This window comes from Arachis stenosperma, chromosome 6 (assembly GCF_014773155.1).
Source record: "Arachis stenosperma cultivar V10309 chromosome 6, arast.V10309.gnm1.PFL2, whole genome shotgun sequence".
Lineage (NCBI taxonomy): Eukaryota > Viridiplantae > Streptophyta > Magnoliopsida > Fabales > Fabaceae > Arachis > Arachis stenosperma.
The window spans coordinates 90,909,241-90,930,906 of record NC_080382.1 but is presented as its reverse complement, the minus strand read 5'-3'; the positions used below and the strand labels follow the sequence as shown (position 1 = coordinate 90,930,906).

General features: G+C 38.5%; 1 non-coding gene across 1 annotated transcript; it reads left to right on the top strand.

The window, feature by feature from the left end:
* The first annotated feature begins 16,733 nt into the window (after window positions 1–16,733).
* LOC130937823 (small nucleolar RNA R71) lies at window positions 16,734–16,837 on the top strand. Its single transcript, XR_009069019.1, has one exon. It is a non-coding gene; the product is annotated as a small nucleolar RNA R71 (small nucleolar RNA).
* The last annotated feature ends 4,829 nt before the right edge of the window (window positions 16,838–21,666 follow it).

Here is a 21,666-nt window from a genome sequence, read left to right as displayed (position 1 = left end):
TTCAAGAATCAATTTCATGATTTTTTAGATCATCAATAACGTTTCTCTTTGTTCATCATTCTTTCAAGAGCCAACAATTTTAACACTCATAAACAACAATATCAAAAGACATATGCACTGTTCAATCATTCATTCAGAAAACAAAAAGTGTTGTCACCACATCAATAAAATTAAATTAAATTCAAGGATAATTTTGAAATTCATGTACTTCTTGTTCTTTTGAATTAAAACATATTTCATTTAAGAGAGGTGAAGGATTAATGGATTTTATTCATAGCTTTAAGACATAGTTACTAACTACTAATGATCATGAAGTTGAGACACAAAACATAGATAAACACAACATTAAAAACCGAAAAGCAGAAAGAAATAAGAACAAGGAATGAATCCACCTGAGTGAGGGTGGCGCCTTCTTGAAGGTCCAATGGTGCTCTTTGAGCTCCTCTATGTCTCTTCCTTGCTTCTGTTGAATGATTCCTAGTAATTTTGGTGTTCTTACCCTTAGTTGCTTCCAATATTTGTGTGGAGGACAATTTATCCCCTGAGGTATCTCAGGGATTTCTTGATTTGCAGCCACATGTTCTACCACTGAGCTATAAACCCTTTACATGAGTCTTTCCATCTCCATGACTCGGAGGTGGAAGCTTTTGTCTTCCTTTTTTTTTGGATGTCTCTGGTCTTAGGTGCCATTAATGGTTATGGAAAAGCAAAAAGCTATGCTTTTACCACACCAAACTTAGAAAATTGCTCGCCCTCGAGCAAGAAAAGAAAGAAGAGATGAAGAAGAAGAAGAAGATATGGAGGAGATGGAGGCACGTGTGTAATCGGCTATATGGGTGGGTTTGGGTGGGAAAGAGTTTTGAATTTTGAGGGTGGGTGGGGTTTATGGGGAAGAGTGGATAAAGGTGAGTGGTGAATGAAAAACAGAAGGGATGACCATGAATGGAGAGAGAGAGGGCGAGGTAGGGGGATCCTGTGAGGTCCACAGATCCTGAGGTGTCAAGGAATTCCATCCCTGCACCAAATAGGCATGTAAAATGCCTTTACACACCATTCTGGCGTTTGAACGCCGTGTGGTGCACATTCTGGGCGTTCAACACCCATGTAAAGCATGTTTCTGGCGTTGAACGCCAGTTTCATGCTTGTTACTGGCGTTCAGCGCCAGCTTTTCTTCACTGGGTACATTCCTGGCGTTCAGCGCCAGAATGTTGCTTGTTTCTGGCGTTCAGTGCCAGAATGATGCTCTATTCTGGCGTTGAACGCCGGCCAGATGCATCTTACTGGCGTTGAACGCTAGCCTGTGCGTCCTCCAGGGTGTGAATTTTTTCTTCTGCTGTTTTTAATTTTTATGATTTTTTTCGTGACTCCTCATGATCATGTACCTAATAAAACACAAAATAACAATAAAATAAAAATTAGATAAATAAAATTGGGTTGCCTCCCAACAAGCGCTTCTTTAATGTCAATAGCTTGACAGTGGCTCTCATGGAGCCACAAGGTGATCAGGTCAATGTTGTATAATTGCCCATACCAAACTTAGAGTTTGGATATGGGATCTTAACACCAAACTTAGAGTTTGGTTGTGGCCTCCCAACACCAAACTTAGAGTTTGACTGTGGGGGCTCTTCTTGACTCTGAACTGAGAGAAGCTCTTCATGCTTACTCTCTTTTGTCACAGAGGGATGGCCATGTGCCTTAAACACAAGGTAGTCCTCATTCAGTTGAAGGACTAATTCACCTCTGTTGACATCTATCACAGCTCCTGCTGTGGCTAGGAAAGGTCTTCCAAGGATGATGCATTCATCCTCTTTCTTCCTAGTGTCTAAGATTATGAAATCAGCAGGGATGTAAAGGCCTTCAACCTCTACTAACACGTCCTTTACTATTCTATAAGCTTATCTCAATGACTTGTCTGCCAATTGTAATGAGAACAAGGCAGGCTGTACCTCAATGATCCTCAGCTTCTCCATTACAGAGAGTGGCATAAGATTTATCCCTGACCCCAGATCACACAGAGCTTTTTCAAAGGTCATGGTGCCTATGGTACAAGGTATTAGGAACTTGCCAGGATCTTGTTTCTTTTGAGGTAGTGTTTTCTGAATCCAAGTATCTAGTTCACTAATGAGCAAGGGAGGTTCATTTTCCCAAGTCTCATTACCAAACAGCTTGGCATTCAGCTTCATGATAGCTCCTAAATATTGAGTAACTTGCTCTCCAGTTACATCTTCATCCTCTTCAGAGGAAGAATAGTCTTCAGAGCTCATGAATGGCAGAAGGAGATTTAATGGAATCTCTATGGTCTCTATATGAGCCTCAGATTCCTGTGGATCCTTAATAGGAAACTCCTTCTTGCTTGAAGGACGTCCCAGGAGGTCTTTGGTGCGCGAAATTGTGAACAATACTTTTCACAACTCTCATAATCCCTGGTCATGAACTCCAAAAACTTGGTGGTTCAATTCCATGGCATTACACAACTTCGCACAACTAACCAGCAAGTGCACTGGGTCGTCCAAGTAATACCTTACGTGAGTAAGGGTCGATCCCACGGAGATTGTTAGCATTGAAGCAAGCTATGGTCATCTTGTAAATCTTAGTCAAGCAGACTCAAATGGATATGGTGATGAACGAAAATAATATAAAAGATAAGGATAGTGATACTTATGTAATTCATTGGTAGGAACTTCAGATAAGTGCATGAAGATGCCTTCCCTTCCGTCTCTCTGCTTTCCTACTGCCTTCATCCAATCCTTCTTACTCCTTTCCATGGCAAGCTCGTGTAGGGTTTCACTGTTATCAGCAGCTACCTCCCATCCTCTCAGTGAAAATACGTCCCTGATGCTCTGTCACAGCATAGGCTAATCATCTGTCGGTTCTCGTTCAGGCCGGAATAATATCCATTGATACTTTTGCGTCTGTCACTAACGCCCTAGCCTGCTAGGAGTTTGAAGCACGTCACAGTCATTCAATCATTGAATCCTACTCAGAATACCACAGACAAGGTTAGACCTTCCGGATTCTCTTGAATGCCGCCATCAGTTCTTGCCTATACCACGAAGACTCTGATCTCACGGAATGGCTGGCTCGTTTGTCAGGCGAGCACTCGGTTGTCAGGCGATCAACCATGCATCGTGTTATCAGGAATCCAAGAGATATTCACTAAGCCTCAGATGCTTGTAGAACAAGAGTGGTTGTCAGTCACTTTGTTCATGGGTGAGAATGGTGATGGGCGTCAATCATCACCTTCATCAAGTTGAAGAACAAGTGATATCTTGGACAAAGAACAAGCGGAATTGAATAGAAGAACAATAGTAGTTGCATTAATACTCGAGGTACAGCAGAGCTCCACACCTTAATCTATGGTGTGTAGAAACTCCACCGTTGAAAATACATAAGAACAAGGTCTAGGCATGGCCGAATGGCCAGCCTCCCAAAGTGATCAAAAGATCTCTAGAAAAGGTTCCAAAGATCCGAAGATTCTTTATACAATAGTAAAAGGTCCTACTTATAGAAAACTAGTAGCCTAAGGTGTACAGAAATGAGTAAATGACATAAAAATCCACTTCCGGGCCCACTTGGTGTGTGCTTGGGCTGAGCAATGAAGCATTTTCGTGTAGAGACTCTTCTTGGAGTTAAACGCCAGCTTTAGTGCCAGTTTGGGCGTTTAACTCCAAATTTTATGCCAGTTCCGGCGTTTAACGCTGGAATTTCTTGAGGTGACTTTGAACGCCGGTTTGGGCCATCAAATCTTGGGCAAAGTATGGACTATTATATATTGCTGGAAAGCCCAGGATGTCTACTTTCCAACAACGTTGAGAGCGCGCCAATTGGGCTTCTGTAGCTCCAGAAAATCCACTTCGAGTGCAGGGAGGTCAGAATCCAACAGCATCTGCAGTCCTTTTGAGTCTCTGGATCAGATTTTTGCTCAGATCCCTCAATTTCAGCCAGAAAATACCTGAAATCACAGAAAAACACACAAACTCATAGTAAAGTCCAGAAAAGTGAATTTTAACTAAAAACTAATAAAAATATACTAAAAACTAACTAAAAGATATCAAAAACATACTAAAAACAATGCCAAAAAGCATACAAATTATCCGCTCATCAGTCTTCCTCACTAGGATTTTCGTCCTCTTCCTCCCTTGTGCATTCGGCCACATTGATCACATCAATGTCCTTGCACTCTCCTTTTGGATTCTCTTCTGTATTACTTGGGAGAATACTGGGAGGAGTTTCAATGACTTTCTTACTCAGCTGGCCCACTTGCGCCTCCAGATTTCTAATGGAGGATCTTGTTTCATTCATGAAACTGAAAGTGGCCTTTGACAGATCAGAGACTATATTGGCTAAATTAGAAGTATTTTGTTCAGAATTCTCTGTCTGTTGCTGAGAAGATGATGGATGATGACAAGTCATCATATACCCATTTTTCAAGCTAATTTCACTTGTTTTGTTAGCATTTATGCACTTTCTTGCATCCTAAGTAAGTGATTTGGAGTGAAAATGCATAACTTCTCTAAATCAAGCAACCACCATGAAATTAATGTTAAATCATGAGGTTTAAGCTAATTTTAATTGCATTTTAATTGATTTATAAGCCTCTTGAATTTAGTGATACTTTGAGTGGTTGTTTTGGTTTATTGTAGGTGAAGAAAAGAAAAGAAAATGAAAAGCGTGGCCTAAAAAGTGTAGCAAAAGAAAGAAAAGCGTGGCCGAATCAAGATGAAGCGTGCCGCATTGCATGAGGGAAGCAACATTGCCCTCCACAAGGGCAGAATGCCCTCTAGGAGAGCAACATTAGGTGACCAAGCCAAGGGAGGCAACTCTGCCCTGCCCACTCCAAGGGCAGAGCACAAAATGTGCCTTGAAACCATGAAGAAGAGAACCTTGCCCTGCCCTTGTGGAGGGCAGAATCGGGCTCTACAAGGAAGAAATTCAACAAAAAAACATCACCTATGCATGCCACAAGGTTCGAACAAAGAACCATGAGGAAGCCAAGCTCTAAGGTTGATGGCCGTGCCAAGAAACCAAGCAGAAAAATGAGAAGCATGCGTCCGCCCAGTTTCGAACACGGGCCATGAAGATTGGGGACATTGCCCTGCCCTTGGCGCGGGCAGGGCAGCATTTGGAAGGCACATGAACTTGGCGCACCAAGAAGCACCAACGCACGCACCAATTCCTTCCTTGGCACGATCCGCGCGCACCAACTCGTCCCTGGCACATCAAACTCTTCCTGCCCTGCCCTTGGCGCGGGCAGGGCAGCGTCCCACGCGCATCAACACAATTTTGGCACACCATGGCCGCACCAACTCGCACATGGCCGCACCAAATCCACGCACCAAGCTTCAATTTTCTGCCCTGCCCTCCACAAGGGCAGGGCAGCCTCCTGGGAGTGACTTTTTGGGCCAAAAATTCAAATTAAAAATTCATTTGACTTCATTTCTTCACTAATTCAAAAGCCCATCCAAATCCCATTATCCAAGAATAGAAAGTGTATAAATAGGAGATAGTTTGATGTAATTAGGACTTTTTTTAGCTACCTTGAGCTTTTACTTTTACTTTTGACCACTTAGACTTTTACCTTGGCTTTTGAATTTCATTTTCTTTGAGCTTTCTTGAGAGACTTGTCCGAGAACTAAGAGGATCAAGGGAGAATTGACTGATCTCCTTCCTCATTTCCCTTGGGCAATTCTACTCTCTTGTTTTTGAGTTTTGGGTGTGTGAAATTGGGGAAATTCTATCCCAATTCCCATTCAAGCTCTTTGCACTTTGTTTTCTGCATAATTCTATTCCAATTCTGTTCTTCTATTACTTCTTCTTTAATTTTCTATCAATTGCTTAGTTAATTCAGATCTGGGAAGGAAATTGGGTTTTAGGCTCTGCTACCTAAGCCCTTGGGTCCTGAGATCACAACTCACTTTGGGTTCTTCTGTGAACCTTTACTGCATTTTATTTTCTTTCTGTTTGAATGCTATTTGTTTCTGATTTAAATTCTGCTCAATCAATTGCTGCAATTTACTTCTTCTTTGTTTAGATCCTGCAATCCCATTCCTCAATTCCCTTTTATATTCAAGCCATTTATCTTTCTTGCCATTTAAGTTACTGCAATTTAAGTTTCTTGCACTTTAAGTTTCAGTCATTTACTTTCTTGCTCTTTAAGATTCTGCAAATTTACAATTCTGTTCTTCAATTTACTGCACTTTTCCCTTCCCCCTTTACATTTATTGTCATTTACTTCCTGTTAAACACAAATCACTCAATCAAAACTTGATTCGCTTGACTAAATCAACCACTAAACTAAAATTGCTCAATCCTTCAATCCCTGTGGGATCGACCTCACTCATGTGAGTTATTATTACTTGATGCGACCCGGTACACATGCCGGTGAGTTTTGTGTTGGATCGTTCTCCACACATCAAGTTTTTGGCGCCGTTGCCGGGGATTGAAATAGATTGACAATGATTAAGTGAAGTGGAGGTCTAGATTAAGCACTTTTTCTTTTCTGTTATTCTAATTCTTACTAACACACTAACTGTTTGAATTTTTGCTTAAACTAACTAAAACCTCATTCTAGCAATAGATTGAAGTTTTGTTAATCTTCTGGGTCTGTGTGTTTATTGTTGTGTGTTTGTATGTCAGGTATAGGAAGATCTTCCCCTATTATCTCAGAAATTGATCAAAGAACTCTTCGGAGAATAAGAAGAGCTGAAAGAGGGAAGAACATTGTTGGAGAAGAAGAATCTGAGGAGGAATTCCAAGACATGGAAGGAGATACCAATCAACCAGGAGAAGGAGCCAACAATAATCAACAACAGAGAAGAGTTTTGGCTTCATACACATTTGCAAATGCTAGGCATTGTGGGAGTAGCATTCTTCCTCCCAATGTCAATGCAAACAACTTTGAACTCAAACCACAACTCATCACTCTGGTGCAAAACAATTGTTCTTTTGGAGGAGGGCCTTTGGAGGATCCAAACCAACATTTGTCTACTTTCTTGAGAATTTGTGACACAGTGAAAACAAATGGTGTGCCCCCTGATAGCTACAAGTTGCTACTCTTCCCATTCTCTCTCAGGGATAAAGCAACTCAATGGCTAGAGACCTTTCCAAAAGAAAGCATCAACACTTGGGATGACTTGGTGAGCAAGTTCCTTGCCAAATTCTATCCACCTCAAAGAGTCCTAAGGTTGAAGACAGAGGTTCAAACATTCACTCAATTAGAGGCCGAGAGCTTATATGAAGCATGGGAGAGATATAAAGCTCTATTGAGGAAGTGTCCACCAGAGATGTTCACTGAGTGGGACAAGTTGCAAAACTTCTATGAGGGACTCACTCTTAAAGCTCAAGAAGCTCTTGATCATTCTGCAGGAGGCTCTTTACAGCTCATGAAAACCACAGAGGAAGCTCGAAACCTCATTGATATGGTGGCCAACAACCAATATTTCTTTGCTCATCAAAGACAACGCCAACCATCACAGAGAAGAGGAGTCATGGAGTTGGAAGGAGTTGATTCAATTCTAGCTCAGAACAAGATGATGCAGCAGCAGATTCAACAACAATTTGAGCAAATGGCTAAGAGAATTGATGGCTTGCAAGTGGCAGCAGTGAGCACCACAAGCCAACCTCCAACTACTTGGGTGCAAAGTGAAGAAACTCAAGAAGAGCAACAACAAGAGCAAGTCCAATACATGCACAACCAAAATCCTGGAACAAATGAAGTTTATGGGGATACTTACAATCCATCTTGGAAGAACCATCCCAACCTCAGATGGGGAGACAACCATAATCAAAACCAACAACCATGGCAAAGAAACACAGGCCAGAACAATTGGAAAAACACAAACCATAACCCCCAGCCAACCACTAACCAAAATACATACAGAAAACCACAAAACAACTACCCAAATCCTAACCAATACCCACCCAATAACCAACCAACTAACCAAAACACTTATCATCATCCATCAACACCCCAAAATCAACCCACCTCACAAGACTCATAGAGAATCACCAATCTAGAGCTGCTCATGGAGAAACTGATGAAGAACCAAGAATTGACAACCAAGAATCAAGAAGCCTCTATGAAGAACCTAGAGAGGCAGATTGGACAAATCTCCAAGAAGATTTCTGTTGAAAAACCATCAAGTTCACTACCTAGTGACACCATTCCCAACCCAAAGGAAGAATGCAAGGTCGTGCAACTAAGAAGTGGAAAAGTGTTAACAGATGGTAACCAAGGAGCAACAAAGAAGCTTATAGAGAATGACACTGAGCCAACAAAGACTGATGAAGCCATCAACAAAGACATGATAAGCAAGAATGCTCCAGAAAAACTCACAGAGGAAGACAACAAACCACAGAATTTGAAGAAAGGAAAGAAGATCTTGGAGGAATCAGTTCCAAAATAACATCAAATGGAAAAGAGCTCAACACCACCACTGCCTTATCCACAGAGATTTCACAAGGAAACAAAGGATCAGCACTTCCACAAATTTCTTGAGACGTTCAAGAAGTTGGAAATCAACATACCTTTAGCTGAAGCATTGGAGCAAATGCCTTTGTATGCCAAGTTCCTAAAAGAGCTCATCAACAAGAAAAGAGATTGGAATGAGAAGGAGACTGTGATGCTCAGTGAGGAATGCAGTGCACTCATTAAAAAGGGACTCCCTCCCAAGCTTGAGGACCCTGGAGGTTTCTTCTTACCATGCACTATTGGAAACTTATTCATTAACAAGGGGATGTGCGATTTAGGAGCAAGCATAAATCTAATCCCATATTCTCTAGTGAAAAAGCTTGGTATAGAGGAGGTGAAATCAACACAGATGTCCTTGGAGTTAGTGGACCAATCAGTGGTATATCCTAAAGGACTAATTGAAAACCTTTTAGTTAAGGTTGACAAGTTCATTTACCCTGCAGATTTTGTGGTCCTAGATTCTTCAGAAAATGGAAGTAACTCCATAATACTTGGTCGACCATTTTTGGCCACTGCTAGAGCCATTGTGGACATAGAGCAAGGAGAGTTAACCCTCAGGATGCATGAGGAGAGCATCATCCTGAAAGTCTTCCCAGAATCACAAGAGGATGAAGAAACAAGCAAAATGAGTGATGATCTCCTTCCAAAGCAATCAACTGAAAAGGAAGTGGAACAGATAAACAAGCAGATACAAGAAGAAAATGGGATTCACAAGGAAGCAGGGGTGATCAGCAAGAAGGAAGGCATCACAACTCAAGTAACTGTCAAGAAAGGAAGATCAACAAGCAAAAAAAAGATGCAGAATAAGAAAAAGGCTCACAAAGGGTGGAAGAACAAGAAAATCCCAACTGAAGGATTTTCTATGGGTGATAAGGTGCAACTAGTATATCAACAGCATGGAGCAGAAGATTATTACACTGTCAACCAAATTCTTTCTCTTGAGCATATGGAAATTGAGCATCAAAGCACACAGAGAAAGCTGACAGTGAGAGGTGACAAATTGAGACATCACCAACATCAACCACCTTAAAGGGAGGTCAATGTCAAGCTAATGACAATAAAAGAGCGCTTCATGGGAGGCAACCCATGGTTTAAGATTTCTGTCTTCTCTTTCATTTAATAAGCTATGATTCCTCTGAATATGATTTTGAACTTTCATGCCTAATGACTGCATACATTGTTTTAAAGCACATGTCAAACTTTTAAGTTTGGTGTCCTTTAAGGCACACTTAATTTTTGGCTTTTCAAAAAGAAAAGGGAGTCATTCTTAGAACATATGCATAATTCTTTTAATGAAGCATATGACCAAACACTAAGTTTGGTGTCTGCATGTGCAACAATGTTCAGAGGATTATTTTCCAATCATGAACTCAAAACCGTACAGACAAGGGATCATACATCAATTTTTTTTTAAAAAAATGCATCAATTGTGAGATTGGTTTGCAATTGCTAAGCCATCCCCTAAATAAAAGATAAGTTTGGTGTTCACCAACCTTTAACATCTTTAATTAAGGGACATAATTGACCACAAAAATATTTTTTTCATAATAATAAACAAAACACATTTTTTAAGTAATTGCCAACAACCATATTAATGATCTAAGGCTAGCTATCTTGATTCTTGCAGAAGAAAAAGATTACGACAAATGCAAGGAGGGGCCACGGCTAGGAGGAGTTATGTGAGGAAGGTTGGAGTACTTGACCCACAATTTACCAACACTCAATCCTGAGATCAAGCCATTTGAACAATGCCCTGAATTCTTAGCCAAGCAACAAGCAAAATCTCGTCAATACACTGAGTCAACCTTTAACACATTGGAAAATTTTGGGCTCAAAGGACTCATAGATTCTGTTTGGGCTAGAAGATGTCCTAGTGAAGAGATCCGAGACCACTCCAAGACAGGGAAGAGAAAGAAGAAGAAGGGAGAATCAAGCGGCAGCCATGACCATTAGAAGGTGGCAAAGTTCTTTCGTACTTCCTCTTTCATGTCTCTAATAAGGAGATGCATGTTTGAAACATGATATGCCTCCATCATTTATTTCTTTAATATGGCTTACTATTGCTCAGCCTATTGCGTCCACCATTGTTAAAACCTTGTTGAGGTTTTTGTTGATCCTTCCATGAGAAATTTGGATGATTTCTCCATGATGAGTTATAGGTGTTTCCATAAGGTTCACCCATGTAATTAACCTCTGCCATGGCAGGGTTCTCAGGATCATAAGCTTCTTCAGAAGCTGCCTCTCTAGTACTATTGGATGCATGTTGCCATCCATTCAGATTTTGAGAGATCATGTTGACCTGTTGAGTCAACATTTTGTTCTGAGCCAATATGGTATTCAGAGTATTAATTTCAAGAACTCCTTTCTTCTGAGGTATCCTATTATTCATGGAATTCTTCTCAGAAGTGTACATGAATTGGTTGTTTGCAACCATGTCTATGAGTTCTTGAGCCTCTTCAGGCGTTTTCTTCAGGTGAATAGATCCACCTGCAGAATGGTCCAATGACATTTTCGAAAATTCAAATAGACCATAATAGAATATATCTAATATGGTCCATTCTGAAAACATGTCAGATGGACATCTTTTGGTCAGCTGCTTGTATCTTTCCCAAGCTTCATAAAGGGATTCACCATCTTTTTGTTTGAAGGTTTGAACATCCACTCTCAGCTTGCTCAGCTTTTGAGGAGGAAAGAATTTATCCAAGAAGGCAGTGACCAGCTTATCCCAGGAGTCCAGGCTATCCTTAGGTTGTGAATCCAACCATATTCTAGCTTTGTCTCTTACAGCAAAAGGGAAAAGCATGAGTCTGTAGACTTCAGGATCAACTCCATTCGTCTTTACAGTCTCACAGATCTGCAAGAATTCAGTTAGAAACTGATAAGGATCTTCAGATGAAAGTCCATAAAACTTGCAGTTTTGTTGCATTAAGGCAACTAGCTGAGGTTTCAGCTCAAAGTTGTTGGCTCCAATGGCAGGAATGGAGATGCTTCTTCCATCAAATTTGGACGTTGGCTTTGTGAAGTCACCAAGCATTCTCGTTGCATTATTATTATTTTCGGCTGCCATCTCCTTCTCTTATTCGAAAATTTCTGAAAGGTTACCTTTAGAATAATTTAATTTAGCTTCTCTTAATTTTCTCTTCAGAGTCCTTTTAGGTTCTGGATCAATTTCAACAAGAGTGCCTTTTTCCCTGTTCCTGCTCATATGAAAGAGAAGAAAACAAGAAAAGAAAGAGGAATCCTCTATGTCACAGTATAGAGATTCCTTTATGTTAGTAGAAGAAGAAATGGGTAGAAGAATGAAGAAGGAGATTCGGATAATTAGATGGAGAGAGGTGAAGAGAAGTGTTAGTAATTAAATAATTAAATAGAAGAAGAAAAGAGAAGGGAAATTTCGAAAATAGTTTTGAAAAAGGGGTTAGTAATTTTCGAAAATTAAAGATAAAATATAATTAAAATTTTAAAACAATTAATTAATTAAAAAGAATTTTTGAAAAAGAGAGAGGTATTTTCGAAAATTGAAGAGGGAAAAGTAGTTAGGTGGTTTTGAAAAAGATAAGAAACAAACAAAAAGTTAGTTAGTTGATTGAAAAAGATTTGAAATCAAAATTGAAAAAGATAAGAAGATAATAAGTTAGATAAGATATTTTGAAATCAAATTTTGAAAAAGATAAAATTTTGATAAGGACAAGATAAAAAGATAAGATAAAAATTTTAATAAAAAGATATTTTGAAAAAGATTTAATTTTTAAAATGACTTGACTAACAAGAAACTACAAGATAAGATTCTAGAACTTAAACATTGAACCTTTCTTAACAAGAAAGTAACAAACTTCAAATTTTTGAACCAATCACATTAATTGTTAGCATATTTTCGAAAATTTGATATAAAGATAAGAAAAAGATTTTGAAAAATATTTTGAAAAAGATTTTGAAATTTTCGAAAATTATAAAAAAAATGAAAAAGATATGATTTTTGAAAAAGATTTTAAAAAGATAAGATTTTTAAAATTGAAATTTTGACTTGACTTGTAAGAAACAACTAATTTTTAAAAATTTTTGACCAAGTCAACCCAAAATTTCAAAAATTTGGAGGGAAATAAGGAAAAAATATTTTTTTGATTTTTGAATTTTTAATTATGAGAGAGAAAAACAACAAAAATACTCAATGCATGAAATTTTTAGATCAAAACAATGAATGCATGCAAGAATGCTATGAATGTCAAGATGAACACCAAGAACACTTTGAAGATCATGATGAACATCAAGAACATAATTTTGAAAAATTTTTGATGCAAAGAAAACATGCAAGACACCAAACTTAGAAATCTTTAATGCATGGACTCTAATAAACGAAAAATGCATATGAAAAACAACAAACAACACAAAACAAGAAAACATCAAGATCAAACAAGAGGTCTTATCAAGAACAACTTGAAGATCATGAAGAACACTATGAATGCATGAAATTTTCGAAAAATGCAAGAAAAAATTTTTAAAGCATGTAATTGACACCAAACTTAAAAATTTACTCAAGACTCAAACAAGAAACACAAAATATTTTTGATTTTTATGATTTTCTAATTTTTTTTGGATTTTTATTGATTTTTTCGAGAATATTTTTGGAAAAAATGAAAAAGAAAAGAAAAATTTTGAAAAAGATTTTTGAAAAGAAAATTACCTAATCTGAGCAACAAGATGAACCGTCAGTTGTCCATACTCGAACAATCCCCGGCAACGGCGCCAAAAACTTGGTGGACGAAATTGTGATCCATGCTCTTTGTACTTGTATGAAATTTAATAATTGGCTCTATTTGAATTCACAACTCCGTTCAACTAACCAGCAAGTGTACTGGGTCGTCCAAGTAATAAACCTTACGCGAGTAAGGGTCGATCCCACAGAGATTGTTGGTATGAAGCAAGCTATGGTCACCTTGTAAATCTCAGTTAGGCAGATTAAATAGTTTTGGTTTTCGAAAATTAATAATAAAAAGAAAATAAAATAAGGGATAGAAATACTTATGTAAATCAATAGTGGGAATTTCAGATAGGCGTATGGAGATGATGTGCTCCTCTTGAAACTCTACTTCACTATTCGCTCTTCCAATCCTTCTTACTCCTTTCCATGGCAAGCTGTATGTAGGGCATCACTATCATCAATGGTACTTTTAATCCTCTCGGGAAAATGGTCCTATGCGCTGTCACTGCACGGCTAATCGTCTGGAGGCATCACCCTTGGTTGATAGCTACATCCCATCCTCTCAGTGAAAACGTTCCAAATGCTCTATCACAGAACGGCTAATCATCTGTCGGTTCTCAATCAGGTTGGAATAGAATCCATTGATTCTTTTGCGTCTGTCACTAACGCCCAGCCTTCAGGAGTTTGAAGCTCGTCACAGTCATTCAATACCGGAATCCTACTCGGAATACCACAGACAAGGTTAGACTTTCCGGATTCCCAGGATCCTACTCGGAATACCACAAACAAGGTTAGACTTTCCAGATCCCCATGAATACCACCATCTATCTAGCTTATACCACGAAGATTCTGTTGGGGAATCTAAGAGATATGCACCCGGCCTAAGGTAGAACGGAAGTGGTTGTCAATCACGCGCCTTCATAAGTGAGAATGATGATGAGTGTCACGGATCATCACATTCATCAAGTTGAAGTACAACGTATATCTTGGAATAAGAATAAAAGAGAATTGAATAAAAAGTAATAGTAATTGTATTGAAACTTGAGGTACAGCAGAGCTCCACACCCTTAATCTATGGTGTGCAGAAACTCCACTGTTGAAAATACATAAGTGAAAGGTTCAGGCATGGCCGAATGGCCAGCCCCCAAAACGTGATCACAGGATTCAAAATACAATCCAGGATGAGATTATGATAGTAAAAAGTTCTATTTATAATAAACTAGCTCCTAGGGTTTACATGAGTAAGTAATTGATGCATAAATCCACTTCCGGGGCCCACTTGGTTTATGTTTGGGCTGAGCTTGATCTATCCACGAGCTGAGGCTTTTATTGGAGTTGAACTCCAAGTTATGACGTGTTTTGGGCGTTCAACTCCGGATCATGACGTTTTTCTGGCGTTTAACTCCAGACAGCAGCATGTACTTGGCGTTCAACGCCAAGTTACGTCGTCAATTTCCGAATAAATTATGGACTATTATATATTGCTGGAAAGCTCTGGATGTCTACTTTCCAACGCCGTTGAGAGCACGCCAATTGGAGTTCTGTAGCTCTAGAAAATCCATTTCGAGTGCAGGGAGGTCAGATTCCAACAGCATCAGCAGTCCTTTTGTCAGCCTTTTTCAAAGTTTTGCTCAAGTCCCTTAATTTCAGCCAGAAATTACCTGAAATCACAGAAAAATACACAAACTCATAGTAAAGTCCAGAAATGTGAATTTAACATAAAAACTAATGAAAACATCCCTAAAAGTAGCTTGAACTTACTAAAAACTACCTAAAAACAATGCCAAAAAGCGTATAAATTATCCGCTCATCAGTTGCCTCCCAACAAGCGCTTCTTTAATGTCAATAGCTTGACAGTGGCTCTCATGGAGCCACAAGGTGATCAGGTCAATGTTGTATAGTCCCAACACCAAACTTAGAGTTTGGATATGGGGTCTTAACACCAAACTTAGAGTTTGGTTGTGGCCTCCCAACACCAAACTTAGAGTTTGACTGTGGGGGCTCTTCTTGACTCTAACTGAGAGAAGCTCTTCATGCTTACTCTCTTTTGTCACAGAGGGATGGGCATGTGCCTTAAACACAAGGTAGTCCCCATTCAATTAAAGGACTAATTCACCTCTGTTAACATCTATCACAGCTCCTGCTGTGGCTAGGAAAGGTCTTCCAAGGATGATGCATTCATCCTCTTCCTTCCTAGTGTCTAAGATTATGAAATCAGCAGGGATGTAAAGGCCTTCAACCTTTACTAACACGTCCTCTACTATTCCATAAGCTTGTCTCAATGACTTGTCTGCCAATTGTAATGAGAACATGGCAGGTTGTACCTCAATGATCCCCAGCTTCTCCATTACAGAGAGTGGCATAAGATTTATCCCTGACCCCAGATCACATAGAGCTTTTTCAAAGGTCATGGTGCCTATGGTACAAGGTATTAAGAATTCGCCAGGATCTTGTCTCTTTTGAGGTAAAATTTTCTGATTCCAGGTGTCTAGTTCACCAATGAGCAAGGGAGGTTCACTTTCCCCAGTCTCATTACCAAACAACTTGGCATTCAGCTTCATGATAGCTCTTAAATATTGAGCAACATGCTCTCCAGTCACATCTTCATCCTCTTCAGAGGAAGAATATTTTTTAGAGCTCATGAATGGCAGAAGGAGATTTAATGGAATCTCTATGGTCTCTATATGAGCCTCAGATTCCTTTGGATCCTTAATAGGAAACTCCTTCTTGCTTGAGGGACGTCCCAAGAGGTCTTCCTCACTAGGATTTTCGTCCTTCTCCTCCCTTGTGAATTCGGCCATATTGATCACATCAATGGCCTTGCATTTTCCTTTTGGATTCTCTTCTGTATTGCTTGGGAGAATACTGGGAGGAGTTTCAATGACTTTCTTACTCAGCTGGCCTACTTGTGCCTCCAGATTTCTGATGGAGGATCTTGTTTCACTCATGAAACTGAAAGTGGCATTTGATAGATCAGAGACTAGATTGGCTAAATTAGAAGTGTTTTGTTCAGAATTTTCTGTTTGTTGCTGAGAAGATGATGGAAAAGGCTTGCTATTGCTCAGCCTATTGCGTCCACCATTGTTAAATCCTTATTGAGGCTTCTGTTGATCCTTCCATGAGAAATTTGGATGATTTCTCCATGATGAATTATAGGTGTTTCCATAAGGTTCACCCATGTAATTAACCTCTGCCATTGCAGGGTTCTCAAGATCATAAGCTTCTTCAGAAGCTGCCTCTTTAGTACTGTTGGATGCATTTTGCCATCCATTCAGACTTTGAGAAATCATGTTGACTTGCTAAGTCAACACTTTGTTCTGAGCCAATATGGCATTCAGAGCATCAATTTCAAGAACTCCTTTCTTCTGAGGTATCCCATTATTCACGGAATTCCTCTCAAAAGTGTACATAAATTGGTTATTTGTAACCATGTCAATGAGTTCTTGAGCCTCTTCTGGCGTTTTCTTCAGGTGAATAGATCCACTTGCAGAATGGTCCAATGACATTTTCGAAAATTCAGATAGACCATAATAGAATATATCTAATATGGTTCATTCTGAAAACATGTCAGATGGACACCTTTTGGTCAACTGCTTGTATCTTTCCCAAGCTTCATAGAGGGATTCACCATCTTTTTGTTTGAAGGTCTGAACATCCACTCTAAGCTTGCTCAGCTTTTGAGGAGGAAAGAATTTATCCAAGAAGGCCGTGACCAGCTTATCCCAGGAGTCCATGCTATCCTTAGGTTGTGAATCCAACCATATTCTAGCTCTGTCTCTTACAGCAAAAGGGAAAAGCATGAGCCTGTAGACTTCAGGATCTACTCCATTCGTCTTTACAGTCTCACAAATCTGCAAGAACTCAGTTAAAAACTGGTAAGGATCTTCAGATGGAAGTCCATAAAACTTGCAGTTTTGTTGCATTAAAGCAACTAGTTGAGGCTTAAGCTCAAAATTGTTAGCTCCAATGGCAGGAATGGAGATGCTTCTTCCATCAAATTTGGACGTTGGTTTTGTGAAGTCACCAAGCACTCTCCTTGCATTATTGTTGTTGGGTTTGGCTGCCATCTCCTTCTCTTGTTCTAATATTTCTGAAAGGTTACCTTTAGATTGTTGTAATTTAGTTTCTCTTAGTTTCCTCTTTAGAGTCCTTTCAGGTTCGGGATCAATTTCAACAAGAGTGCCTTTTTTCTTGTTCCTGCTCATATGAAAGAGAAGAAAACAAGAAAAGAAGAGGAATCCTCTATGTCACAGTATAGAGATTCCTTTATGTTAGTAGAAGAAGAAAGGGGGAAAGAGTGAAGAAGAATGAATAGTCTGTATAAAGAGTAAGGATAGGGGAGGTGAAGAGAAGTATTAGTAAATAAATAAATAAATAGAATAAGAAAAGAGAGGGAAAATTTCGAAAATAATTTTTAAAAATATGTGTTAGTAATTTCGAAAATTAAAGGAAGAAATAAAATTAAAATTAAAATTTGAAACAATTAATTAATTAAAAAGAATTTTTGAAAAAGAGGGAGGTATTTTCGAAAATTAGAGAGGGAAAAGTAGTTAGGTGGTTTTAAAAAAGATAAGAAACAAACAAAAAGTCAAATAGTTAGTTGAAAAAGATATTAAAATCAAATTTGAAAAGATAAGATGATAAGAAGTTAGATAAGATATTTTAAAATCAAATTTTTGAAAAAGATAAAATTTTAAAAAAGATATGATAAAAATATAAGATAAGAAGATGTGATAAAAAGATATGTTTGAAAAAGATTTAATTTTTAAATTAAAAATAATTACTAACAAAAAACTAAAAGATAAGATTCTAGAACTTAAAGATTGAACCTTTCTTAACAAGCAAGTAACAAACTTCAAATTTTTGAATCAATCACATTAATTGTTAGCTAATTTTTGAAAATTTGATATAAAGGTAAGAAAAAGATTTTGAAAATATTTTGAAAAAGATTTTTGAAATTTTCGAAAAAAAAAGGAAAAAATGGAAAAGATATGATTTTTGAAAAAGATTTTGAAAAGATAAGATTTTTAAAATTGAAAATTTGACTTGACTTGTAAGAAACAACTAATTTTTAAAAATTTTTGACCATGTCAACCCAAAATTTCGAAAATTTGGAGGGAAATAAGGAAAAGATATTTTTTGATTTTTTTTGAATTTTTAATGGAGAGAGAAAAACAACAAAAATGACTCACAACATGAAAATTATGAATCAAAACTCATGATGCATGCAAGAACACTATGAATGTCAAGATGAACACCAAGAACACTTTGAAGATCATGATGAACATCAAGAACATATTTTTCAAAAATTTTTGATGCAAAGAAAACATGCAAGACACCAAACTTAGAAATCTTTAATGCGTGGACTCTAACAAACGAAAAATGCATATGAAAAACAACAAACAACACAAAACAAGAAAACATCAAGATCAAACAAGAAGACTTGTCAAGAACATCTTGAAGATCATGAAGAACAGTATGAATGCATGAAATTTTCGAAAAATACAAGAAAAATTTTTAAAGCATGCAATTGACACCAAACTTAAAAATTGACTCAAGACTCAAACAAGAAACACAAAATATTTTTGATTTTTATGATTTTCTAATTTTTTGGATTTTTATTAATTTTTTTCGAAAATAAAGTTTAGAAAAACGAAAAATAAAAGAAAAATTTTGAAAAAGATTTTTGAAATAAAATTACCTAATCTGAGCAACAAGATGAACCGTCAGTTGTCCATACTCGAACAATCCCCAGCAACGGCGCCAAAAACTTGGTGGACGAAATTGTGATCCTCTTTGTATTTGCATGAGATTTAAAAATTGGCTCTATTGGAATTTATGATCACAACTTCATTCAACTTAACCAGCAAGTGTACTGGGTCATCCAAGTAATACCTTACGTGAGTAAGGGTCGATCCCACAAAGATTGTTGGTATGAAGCAAGCTATGGTCACCTTGTAAATCTCAGTTAAGTGGATTCATAGGGTCAAATGTAATTGGATTAGATATTTAAAAGATAAATAAAATAAAAAGGGATAGAAATACTTATGTAAATTGATAGTGGGAATTTCAGATAAGGGTATGGAAATGCTATGCTCCTCTTGAATCTCTACTTTCTCATTGCTTTCATCCAATCCTTCTTACTCCTTTCCATGGCAAGCTGTATGTAGGGCATCACCATCATCAATGGCTACTTTTAATCCTCTCAGGAAAATGGTCCTATGCGCTGTCACTGCACGGCTAATCGTCTGGAGGCATCACCCTTGTTGATAGCTACATCCCATCCTCTCAGTGAAAATGGTCCAAATGCTCTGTCACAGCACGGCTAATCATCTGTCGGTTCTCAATCAGGTTGGAGTAGAATCCATTGATTCTTTTGCGTTTGTCATCACGCCCAGCCTTCAGGAGTTTGAAGCTCGTCACAGTCATTCAATACCGGAATCCTTCTCGGAATACCACAGACAAGGTTAGACTTTCCGGATCCCCGGGATCCTACTCGGAATACCACAGACAAGGTTAGAGTTTTCGGATCCCCATGAATGCCGCCATCTATCTAGCTTATACCACGAAGATTCTGTTGGGGAATCTAAGAGATACGCGCCCGGCCTAAGGTAGAACGGAAGTGGTTGTCAGTCACGCGCGTTCATAGGTGAGAATGATGATGAGTGTCACGGATCATCACATTCATCAAGTTGAAGTGCAACGTATATCTTGGAATAAGAATAAAAGAGAATTGAATAGAAAGTAATAATAATTGTATTTAAACTTGAGGTACAGCAGAGCTCTACACCCTTAATCTATAGTGTGCAGAAACTCCACCGTTGAAAATACATAAGTGAAAGGTTCAGGCATGGCCGAATGGCCAGCCCCCATGGTCTAAGGACTATGCGCCCCCAGATGTTCCTTAGATCTAAAGTGATCAAAAGATGTCTAATACAATAGTTAAATGTCCTATATATACTAGACTAGCTACTAGGGTTTACATGAGTAAGTAATTGATGCATAAATCCACTTCCGGGGCCCACTTGGTGTGTGCTTGGGCTGAGCTTGATCTATCCACGAGCTGAGGCTTTTCTTTGAGTTGAACGCCGAGTTATAGCGTGTTTTGGGCGTTCAACTCCGGATCATGACGTGTTTCTGGCGTTTAACTCCAGACAGCAGCATGTGCTTGGCGTTGAGCGCCACTTTACGTCGTCAATTCCTGAATAAAGTATGGACTATTATATATTGCTGGAAAGCTCTAGATGTCTACTTTCCAACGCCATTAAGAACGCGCGCCATTTAGAGTTCTGTAGCTCCAGAAAATCCATTTCGAGTACAGGGAGGTCAGAATCCAACAGCATCAGCAGTCCTTTCGTCAGCCTTTTTCAGAGTTTTGCTCAAGTCCCTCAATTTCAGCCAGAAATTACCTGAAATTACAGAAAAACACACAAACTCATAGTAAAGTCCAGAAATATAAATTTAACATAAAAACTAATGAAAACATCCCTAAAAGTAGCTTGAACTTACTAAAAACTACCTAAAAATAATGCCAAAAAGCGTATAAATTATGCCAGTAAGTCTGTCCTCTAGGGTGTGTTATTTTTTATGCTGTTTTTCATTCCGCTTTAATTCTGTAGCTATTTTTGTGACTCCACATGATCATCAACCTAAAGAAAACATAAACTAACAATGGAAAATGAAATGAAAAAGTAATTAACATAGATAAATAAGATTGGGTTACCTCCCAATAAGCGCTTCTTTAATGTCAATAGCTTGACAGTAAGCTCTTACAGAGCTTCACAGATACTCAGAGCATGATTGTGGCCTCCCAACACTAAACTTAGAGTTTGAATGTGGGGGATCTGCTTGACTCTGTATGGAGCAAATTGGATGAAACTTTTCATGCTTCTTCTCCATGTTTACAGAAGAAGATCCTTGAGCCTTAAACACAAGGTAGTCCTCATTCAATTGAAGGACTAACTCTCCTCTGTCCACATCAATCATAGCCCTTGTTGTGGCTAGGAATGGTCTTCCAAGGATGATGGATTCGTTTTCATCCTTCCCAATGTCTATGATTATGAAGTCAGTAGGGATGTAAAGGCCTTCAACCTTCACTAAGACATTCTCTACAAGTCCATAAGCCTGTTTCATTGATTTGTCTGCAATCTCTAGTGAGATTCTTGCAGCTTGTACCTCAAAGATCCCTAGTTTGTCCATTACAGAGAGTGGCATGAGGTTTAGACCTGACCCCAGGTCACACAGAGCCTTCTCAAAGGTCATGGTGCCTATGGTACAAGGTATTAAGAACCTTCTGGGATCCGTTTTTTTTAGGTAATTTCTGCTAAACCAAGGCATTCAGTTCCATGATTGCTCCTAGATACCGAGCAACTTGCTCTCCAACAATATCTTCATCCTCTTCAGAGGATGAATACTCATCAGAGCTCATGAATGGCAACAGTAAGTTTAGTGGAATCTCTATGGTCTCTGTATGAGCCTCAGATTCCTTTGTTTCCTC